General features: G+C 34.9%; 1 protein-coding gene and 1 long non-coding RNA gene across 5 annotated transcripts in view; one reads left to right on the top strand and one right to left on the bottom strand.

Annotated features, from left to right (window-relative positions):
- LOC106872195 (gonadotropin-releasing hormone receptor) overlaps positions 1–7,500 on the top strand; it is a 787,632-nt gene that overhangs the window by 776,199 nt on the left and 3,933 nt on the right. The window lies entirely within an intron of this gene.
- Positions 4,646–7,500, bottom strand: part of LOC128248741 (uncharacterized) — an 8,325-nt gene continuing 5,470 nt past the window's right edge. Inside the window, exon 3 of the long non-coding RNA XR_008264928.1 lies at positions 4,646–5,934. This is a non-coding gene — a long non-coding RNA (uncharacterized LOC128248741). The remainder of the gene's footprint in view (positions 5,935–7,500) is intronic.

Genomic DNA, 7,500 nt, shown 5'->3' with positions numbered 1-7,500 from the left:
GATAGATAGATAGTACACCCATGCACATAAAGATAGACATATAATATGTTTGTGCGTTCGTATGTATTAGAGGAATTATATAAAACGATATATTTTGTCTATGTATAAGAATTTTCGCAAAACGAGTAGAATAGGACTATAGAATAAGAAAATCAGGACTAGAGTCATTATAAAATGATACACACACACACTCTCTCTCTCTCTCTCTCTCTCTCTCTCTCACACACACACACACACACACACACAAAACAGACACGCACTCGCATATATAGCATTATATATATGCATATGTGTGTGATGTGCATGTGTGTATATATATCTATCTATCTAGCTCTCTCCATCTATGTGTGTATATATGTGTGCGTGTATGAATATGTATATATGTGTGTGTGTATATGTATGTATATATATATATATATATATATATTTATGTATATACTGTTGTGTCTGGGGAGAGTCATTTTCTTATTGTGCCTTAAAATTTAACACACTCACCGGTAAAATTTCCACTTATTTCTTATTTTTATTTTCCTAAAATTTTCATGGCGTCTTGCAACCTTTTCAATAGTCTTGACTCTGTCCGTTATTTACGCTGCGTTCTGTTGTTGCTTTTGTTTGTTTTTGCGCATGCGCGTGTCTCAGTGTGTGTGTATGTATGCATGCATGTATGTGTGCATGTGTGTATGTATGTCTGTGTGTATGTGTGCATATGTATATATCTATGTATGTGTGTGTATGTATATATGTATGTATGTGTGTGTTTGCATGTATGCATGTATGTATTCTGCATTTGTGTGTGTGTGTTTTTTTTATTATGTATGTGTGTGCATGTGTGTATATGTATGTATGTACCTCTGTCTGTCATACAGAGGTACATACGTCTCCAACTGCTGGCATTACCTTCACTCGAACGATAGAAGATGCGGGGGGATCTCATCCTGGCTTTCAACATCTTCAACGGAGATGTAAGCCTACCATTTGCGGAGTTTTTCACCCCTGCGCCGGATAGAGGTTTTCGTGGGCATGATCGCAAACTGTATCGCCGACACTTTCGATTCAACAGGCGGAAAGCCGCATTCTCCGTCCGTATCACAGTTCCGTGGAACAAGCTACCACAAGATGTCATTCAACTGCCCACCACTCCCCTGTTCAAAGAGGCTCTGGACAAATGTTGCGACTATGTATAAAACTGTATATAACAACAACTGTTTTGTTTTGTGTTTTTTTACATGGCTTAAGCACATTGTGCTCTTCTCTTGCCAATAAACTTGATTTGATTTGACTAATCCACTAGACCACTTTGCCGCAAAATTCCAAGTCGTGCGCGCATGCTTTCTTCTTTTAAGAAAAGTGGATTGGCTAAACGTTATAGCGTTGGGCCAAATGCTTTACGGTATTTCTTCCGGTCATTTGCGGTCAGTTCTAATTCCGTCGAGGTTTACTTTATCTTTCATCCTTTATGAGTCGATAGAAATACAGTACCAGTAAAGTAATGGCGGTCAAAGTAATCGACTAACCACTCACAAATTTTCTGGCCTTGTGCTTAAATCAGGAATGCATATTATATACAGATTGGTGAACTGGTGACTTGACAGAATCGCCAGAGGCTCGGGAAAAAATTACACTCTATTTCTTTCGGCTTTTCACCTTCTGAATTCAAATGATGCCAACATCAACATGGCTTTTTCAGCCTTCCGAGATTTACGAAATAAAGTAACAATCAGGTATGGATCTTATAATCGGCCTTAAATCTCCAGGCGTTGTGCTTATGTTGGAAATTATTTTTATACGACGGGCAGTTACTGGTATGATCTCTAGAGCATTTGCAGATAAAATGTTCTGCAGTATTTAAAATTGCTTCTCTTTATGTTCAGAGTCATTTGGCCCTGTTGATTTTGGCGCTCATATTTAGTGGATCGATAAAATAGATTACCAATCCAGTATCGCAGGTCGATTTTATGAATCAGAAAAAGAACCTCACCACCACAACCTCTACCACCACTATACATTCCATAAATAAGCATGTCACTGAGTCCGGGCTGGAAGTAATTATAGTACAAAGTAGAGCTGTGGAAATTCCACGATGTATAAGTGCTTCTTATCTCTATTTTGATATATAAAATTAGAGATGTACATGTTATTGTTTCATTATGTTAAAGATTTCGATTATGTCTTCCATTTTCTTTCATAGCGTAAGTTCTGAATCTGTTTTATGGTAAATGTTTAAAATTGGCTATTTTTCCTTCCATATTTAATGTCGAGTAAATTTGTTTTGATATGTTATAATAACGAAATGCCTGACAATTCTTTGATGTCAATATAATTGACTAACAGTACTCTATAGGAATTAACAGTCTGAGAACAAAGTTCCTCTCCCGATGCCTATATCAGAAACTATTTTTCTATAAACAGCAGTGCATCAGCAGAACCGTTAAGAAAGATGAATAAAATAATTCTCAATATTTCTATCGGATCTTTGAATTCTATTTTCAAATACTGCCGCGGTCAACTTTGACATTTTATACTCCGGAAATCAAAGACCTAATCAATATTTTTATTATGCCATTTATTTCGATCTTCCGTTAAAGCTTTTAAAAGCGTAACTCTCAAACATAGAGACAAACTGACATGGACGCTTAGTTAGGAAGCTTGCACTCCTGTCACGTAGTTTGGGGTTCATTCACAATGCGCGGTACTCTGGTCAAATGTTTTTTTCTGTTAAAATCCCATATCAACCAATGTTAGTGAATTTGGTAGAAGGAAACTGCGAGAAGTCCGCCGTATATATGTGTATGTTTGTTTCCCCTCTGCTTGATAATCGGTGTTGGTTTGCTTATATCTCTGTAAATTACTGATTCGCCAAAAGGAATCGATAGAATTACTATCAAATGTAATATAGTTTTTGAGGTCAATTTGTTCGACTAAACCTACAAGGTGGTGCTCCAGTATTGCCACAGTCCTATGACTAAAACAAGTAATAAACTAAAATAAAATATGGCGGATAACTGAGAAAACTTTGTTTATTTTTTTCAAACATTATTACTTCATAAGAATTAGATGGGTATTTCACTTTATGCAAAATTTAAAAGGTCGAATTATGGTTTTCTTTTCTAACTACATACATCTGTTATAGTTCCATTGTCAATTCTTTGAAACAAAAACAGTGACTCAACGCGTATAATACTTATATATTTAACGTTGACTCCATGAGAAAAAGAGAATTATTTTGTTTTCTACAGAGACAAACCGGTTACTTTCAGGTCTTAAAATGAAATTAAATATATATTTTATGTAGCTGAAGACTTTAGTTTTTGGTTCTTTTTTTTCTTTTTTGGCTGGTTTTTGGTGGAGGTGGGTGCTGTTTTTATGTTGTTTTTTTTTCAAGGTTCAATTATATGGCACCAAGAATTAAAGAGCTAACAGTCATTATTTCCAATTTCTATGCAAGAACTCAAATTCATTTTGTTGTTTTAGTTAAAAGCATTACAAGACTTTCTGGCCCCCATTTCTTTCTCATACACATTCTGTATACATACATACATGCATACATACATGCATACATACATGCATACATACACAATACATGCATACATACATACACACAATACATACATACATACATACATACATGCATGCATACACACACAAACACACACACACACACACACACACACACACACACATACATATATATATATAACATATACCTTACATAGCTATATGCATATATAGCTGTCCATTTGCAAATGTATATATATATATACAAGTATTTTTGTGTATGTATTTGTCAGTATTTTAATATAACAAAATCAAGTATTATAAGCAGCTAAAACAAATTAAGTGCAATGTTTACGAAGCAAATTTAGTTGTATTTATCATCAGACGTACCATCAGATCAGACATTATAATTGAAAGATTGAAATAGTTGATGAGAATTCCTTCTAGATCAAATTTTGCAAATACTGTTAATTCCTATAGAGTACATGTCTGCTATGAATATATGTGTGCAAGTATGTGTGTGAGGGTTCTCTGGCATATCTGCAAGCGCATATACGTAAAGAAACGAAGATGGTTACATAGATATGGAGAAAGATATGCTATCATATTTCAATTTGAATACATTAATATATGCCTATATATATATATATATATATATATATATATATATATATATATATGTATGTACGTATGTATGTATGTATGTATGTATGTATGTATGTATAATAAATAAATTAGTCTGTCATGAATGACAGACAAAGTGTATGATGAAATTATATTTGATTATAAGAAAATTCTAATATCCTGACAAATACCTTCATAACTCAAGAACATGTAAACAATTTATATTATTATATTCTATTATTATTTAATAGTAAATTAATTCAGTTCTATATTTAAGAGATGAGGAATTATGTACATTATGTGCTGCTTCTTTTAGTTTTCGTATTTTCCAGTGTTCTCTGTCTATTATTTTAACTTCGTCCCACAGGGGGAGGTGGTCTCCATTTTTCTATACGTGATCAGATATACCCAATTTATCAATATAATGTAAATAAATTAATTGTTTTTATATAATATATATATATAATTGTTCATATATATATATATATATATATATATATATATATATAGGCTCTGACAAAAGTAACACTAATTCTTTAGGTCGGTCAATTTTTTTGAACTGATCAATAGACAATTGAGTAAAACTATCAGTAATGAACCTATAAACACTACCGGAAACTGCTGCATGCCAAATTTATTCCCTCTTTTCGTTTCAAATTTTTCACCAGAATGATTGTAGATCTTCTTGGGAGGGAGCTCTCTTAATGGTAATATTTTCCTTCCTCATCTCTTTGTATAATATTTGTGGGTTGGAAACAAACTTGCGATTGATACTGGCTCGCTCATAGATTCGCATGTGATAGCAGAGTTTCTCGCTCATCGTCCTGAGTTCATTTTTTAAAGTGATCAGCTTTGCCTCAAGAGCTGGGTGAGAAAAGTTGCCATAAAGTTTCGTTAATTTTTGTCTAAGGTAAAGGTAGTGAGGGATAACATTTTCTCCTTACATTTTATTGTTGTAGTTAACCATCCAATATGCCGGCGCACATTGTTGACGTTTTCTTTAAGTTTTGTTTTCCATCTAGGTTGTTTCTGTTTAGTAATTTCGTTACTTTATTCACCGTAGATTTCTCCTAGGTGTTCTTTAAGAATAATAGCAGCTGTGTATATGAGTATTAATATTCCAGTAATTAACTTCACGTGATTCCATGTGCTCTCCAGCAACATTGTTGATAACCTTAAATATTAGATCGGTTGGATTTTTTTCTTATTCGTATTGGGAATAGTCTTTTGTTCAACGAAAGCTTCGAGAAAATAGAAATTTTTTTGCGAATTGTAATTTTAAAATGTTTTTGTGACGGATGTATTCCGCAGTCTTCGCTACTGAGTCAGCTAAATTTGGAGACACTCGAATTTAGCGATGGCAGGAGTGCTGGTTTGTTTCCATTATTTTTTACGTCACTACTGGCAGATTTCGACCCATTTTCAGTGTTTTGGGAGGATCGAGGACCAGTTGATGTGCTTTCTTTTTTTGTTTTTTTTAGAACACATGCTTGTTGTCGGAACGGTTTCGCCGTGAAGGTATTTAAGTTGGGATAAGCTTCGTTCCAGTATTGTTTTAATCGCTTCATGTATCCGATTGTAGGGCCATGTTGGGATTTTTCATAGTACCGAAATAAATTTTGGCTTAGTTGTTGAGTTCAATTAAAATGAGAAAAGCACTTATGTCTTCTTAAATAACTTACTGGTGAAGTAGTACAGCTTTCATCGTTGGTGACGTTGTTTTATCCGTGGTGGTGATAGTTTCAGCCATGATCGTGTTAGCGAGATACCACGTAGTGTAGATGTATATTTTAAAATCTGTTCAGGATAGCGCTACGATGGTAGTAAAAGATGTTTCTCTTATTAATTACACTGTACAACAAAAATTAACATTATTTCGACTACAGATATGAGAATAACGTTTTCAAGGGTAGTTTTATGCGTAGGCCATGAAAATGGCAACCGTTTCTCACAGAATTACGGTAGTTTATGGCAATTCGGCCTTATAATAATTATTGGAAAAATAAACCAGTTACCAATTTAGGCTGGAGAAGTCAGCAGATTTTTAGATGAAGGCGTTCAAAACGGACTTTTTAAACAGTCTTTTACACCTACATGTCCAATGTAGACGGCATCATTATGTATGTATGTAATTATAAGGCGGTGCTCTACCATGGCCGCAGTCAAATGACTGAAACATGTAAAAGAATATATGCGTGCGTATGTATGTGTGTATTGTGTGTGTGTGCGCGCGTGTGTGCGTGTGTGTGTGTGTGTGTGTGTGTGTGTGTGTGTGTGACGAGATTTTACTCTCTTTCTAGTTTGGAGTTCTTGCCAGCATTCTTCACATCGAACAGATTTTATTGTTGACGTTAGTATCACGTTAAAGCGCTTTTATTACTCTGTAACACTGTCGTATTTCTGAAACACAAGTTTATTGCTTGGCTACCATCGTTACCATTCATCATTCTACTTGTAAACACTTATTGCGCTGTAGCCATTCAAGAGAATTGTCCTGAAGTGTCTAATGGAACAAATTGACCTCCAACACTTATTTTTTTTTTTTAAGATTCGGATTCATTTTCTCGCTTTCTTTTGCCGAACCGTTATGCTACAGAGATGTAACAAACTAAGACTGGCTGGGGGATAAGCATAAATACATAGATTCACTCACACTCACTCTCACACTCACTCTCACACACACACGCACATACACAAATATGTGCATATACATCGAGCTGCCACGGGTTTTGCGATCACGAAATTCACTCACAAAGCTTGCTCGATCCAAGGCTAAGACACTTACTTACTCTAGACATCGTACAGTGAAACTGAAACTGAAAGTACATGTGTGCAATGTGAGCTTCATGAACAAAGATCCTGTCAGGCGCGATATTGAATAAGTTAGCGAAACCTGTGGTCTTTTTAAAAGTGTATTTTCCTTATGAAAATGCAATGATTCGCCACAATCTTAAAGTATTGATGCTGACGGATGATATAGCTAAAACGCCCTTTCTTTGCCAGGTTCAATTTTTTTTCTCTTTACGTAGTGCTTGAATTGTAACCTACTGCGATTTTGTAATTATTGAGGGCGACCTCTTGGTTTCACTTGTACGCGCTCAATGCGGAATGTGGCTTGACCGTGGGGGAGTTTTCCAGTTCGTTTCCTTATCATTAGGTTTTCTTTTATATTTGCTAACCGCAGTTTACATTTAACGGTGTCAGCACAGAGTCGGCAGGTGCACACGCGCGCGCGCACTCACACACACTTAGGATAGATATGCATCGTATTTTTACATTCATTTCGTTTGTATATATATATAAAACATGTCAGTTTTCCTCTCGTCTTATAGATACACTAACACTCATAGAGACACACGTATATATATATATATATAT

This window comes from Octopus bimaculoides, chromosome 9 (genome assembly GCF_001194135.2).
Source record: "Octopus bimaculoides isolate UCB-OBI-ISO-001 chromosome 9, ASM119413v2, whole genome shotgun sequence".
Taxonomy (NCBI): Eukaryota; Metazoa; Mollusca; class Cephalopoda; order Octopoda; family Octopodidae; genus Octopus; species Octopus bimaculoides.
The sequence above is the reverse complement of the archived record's forward strand: the minus strand, read 5'-3'. Positions and strand labels throughout refer to the sequence as shown.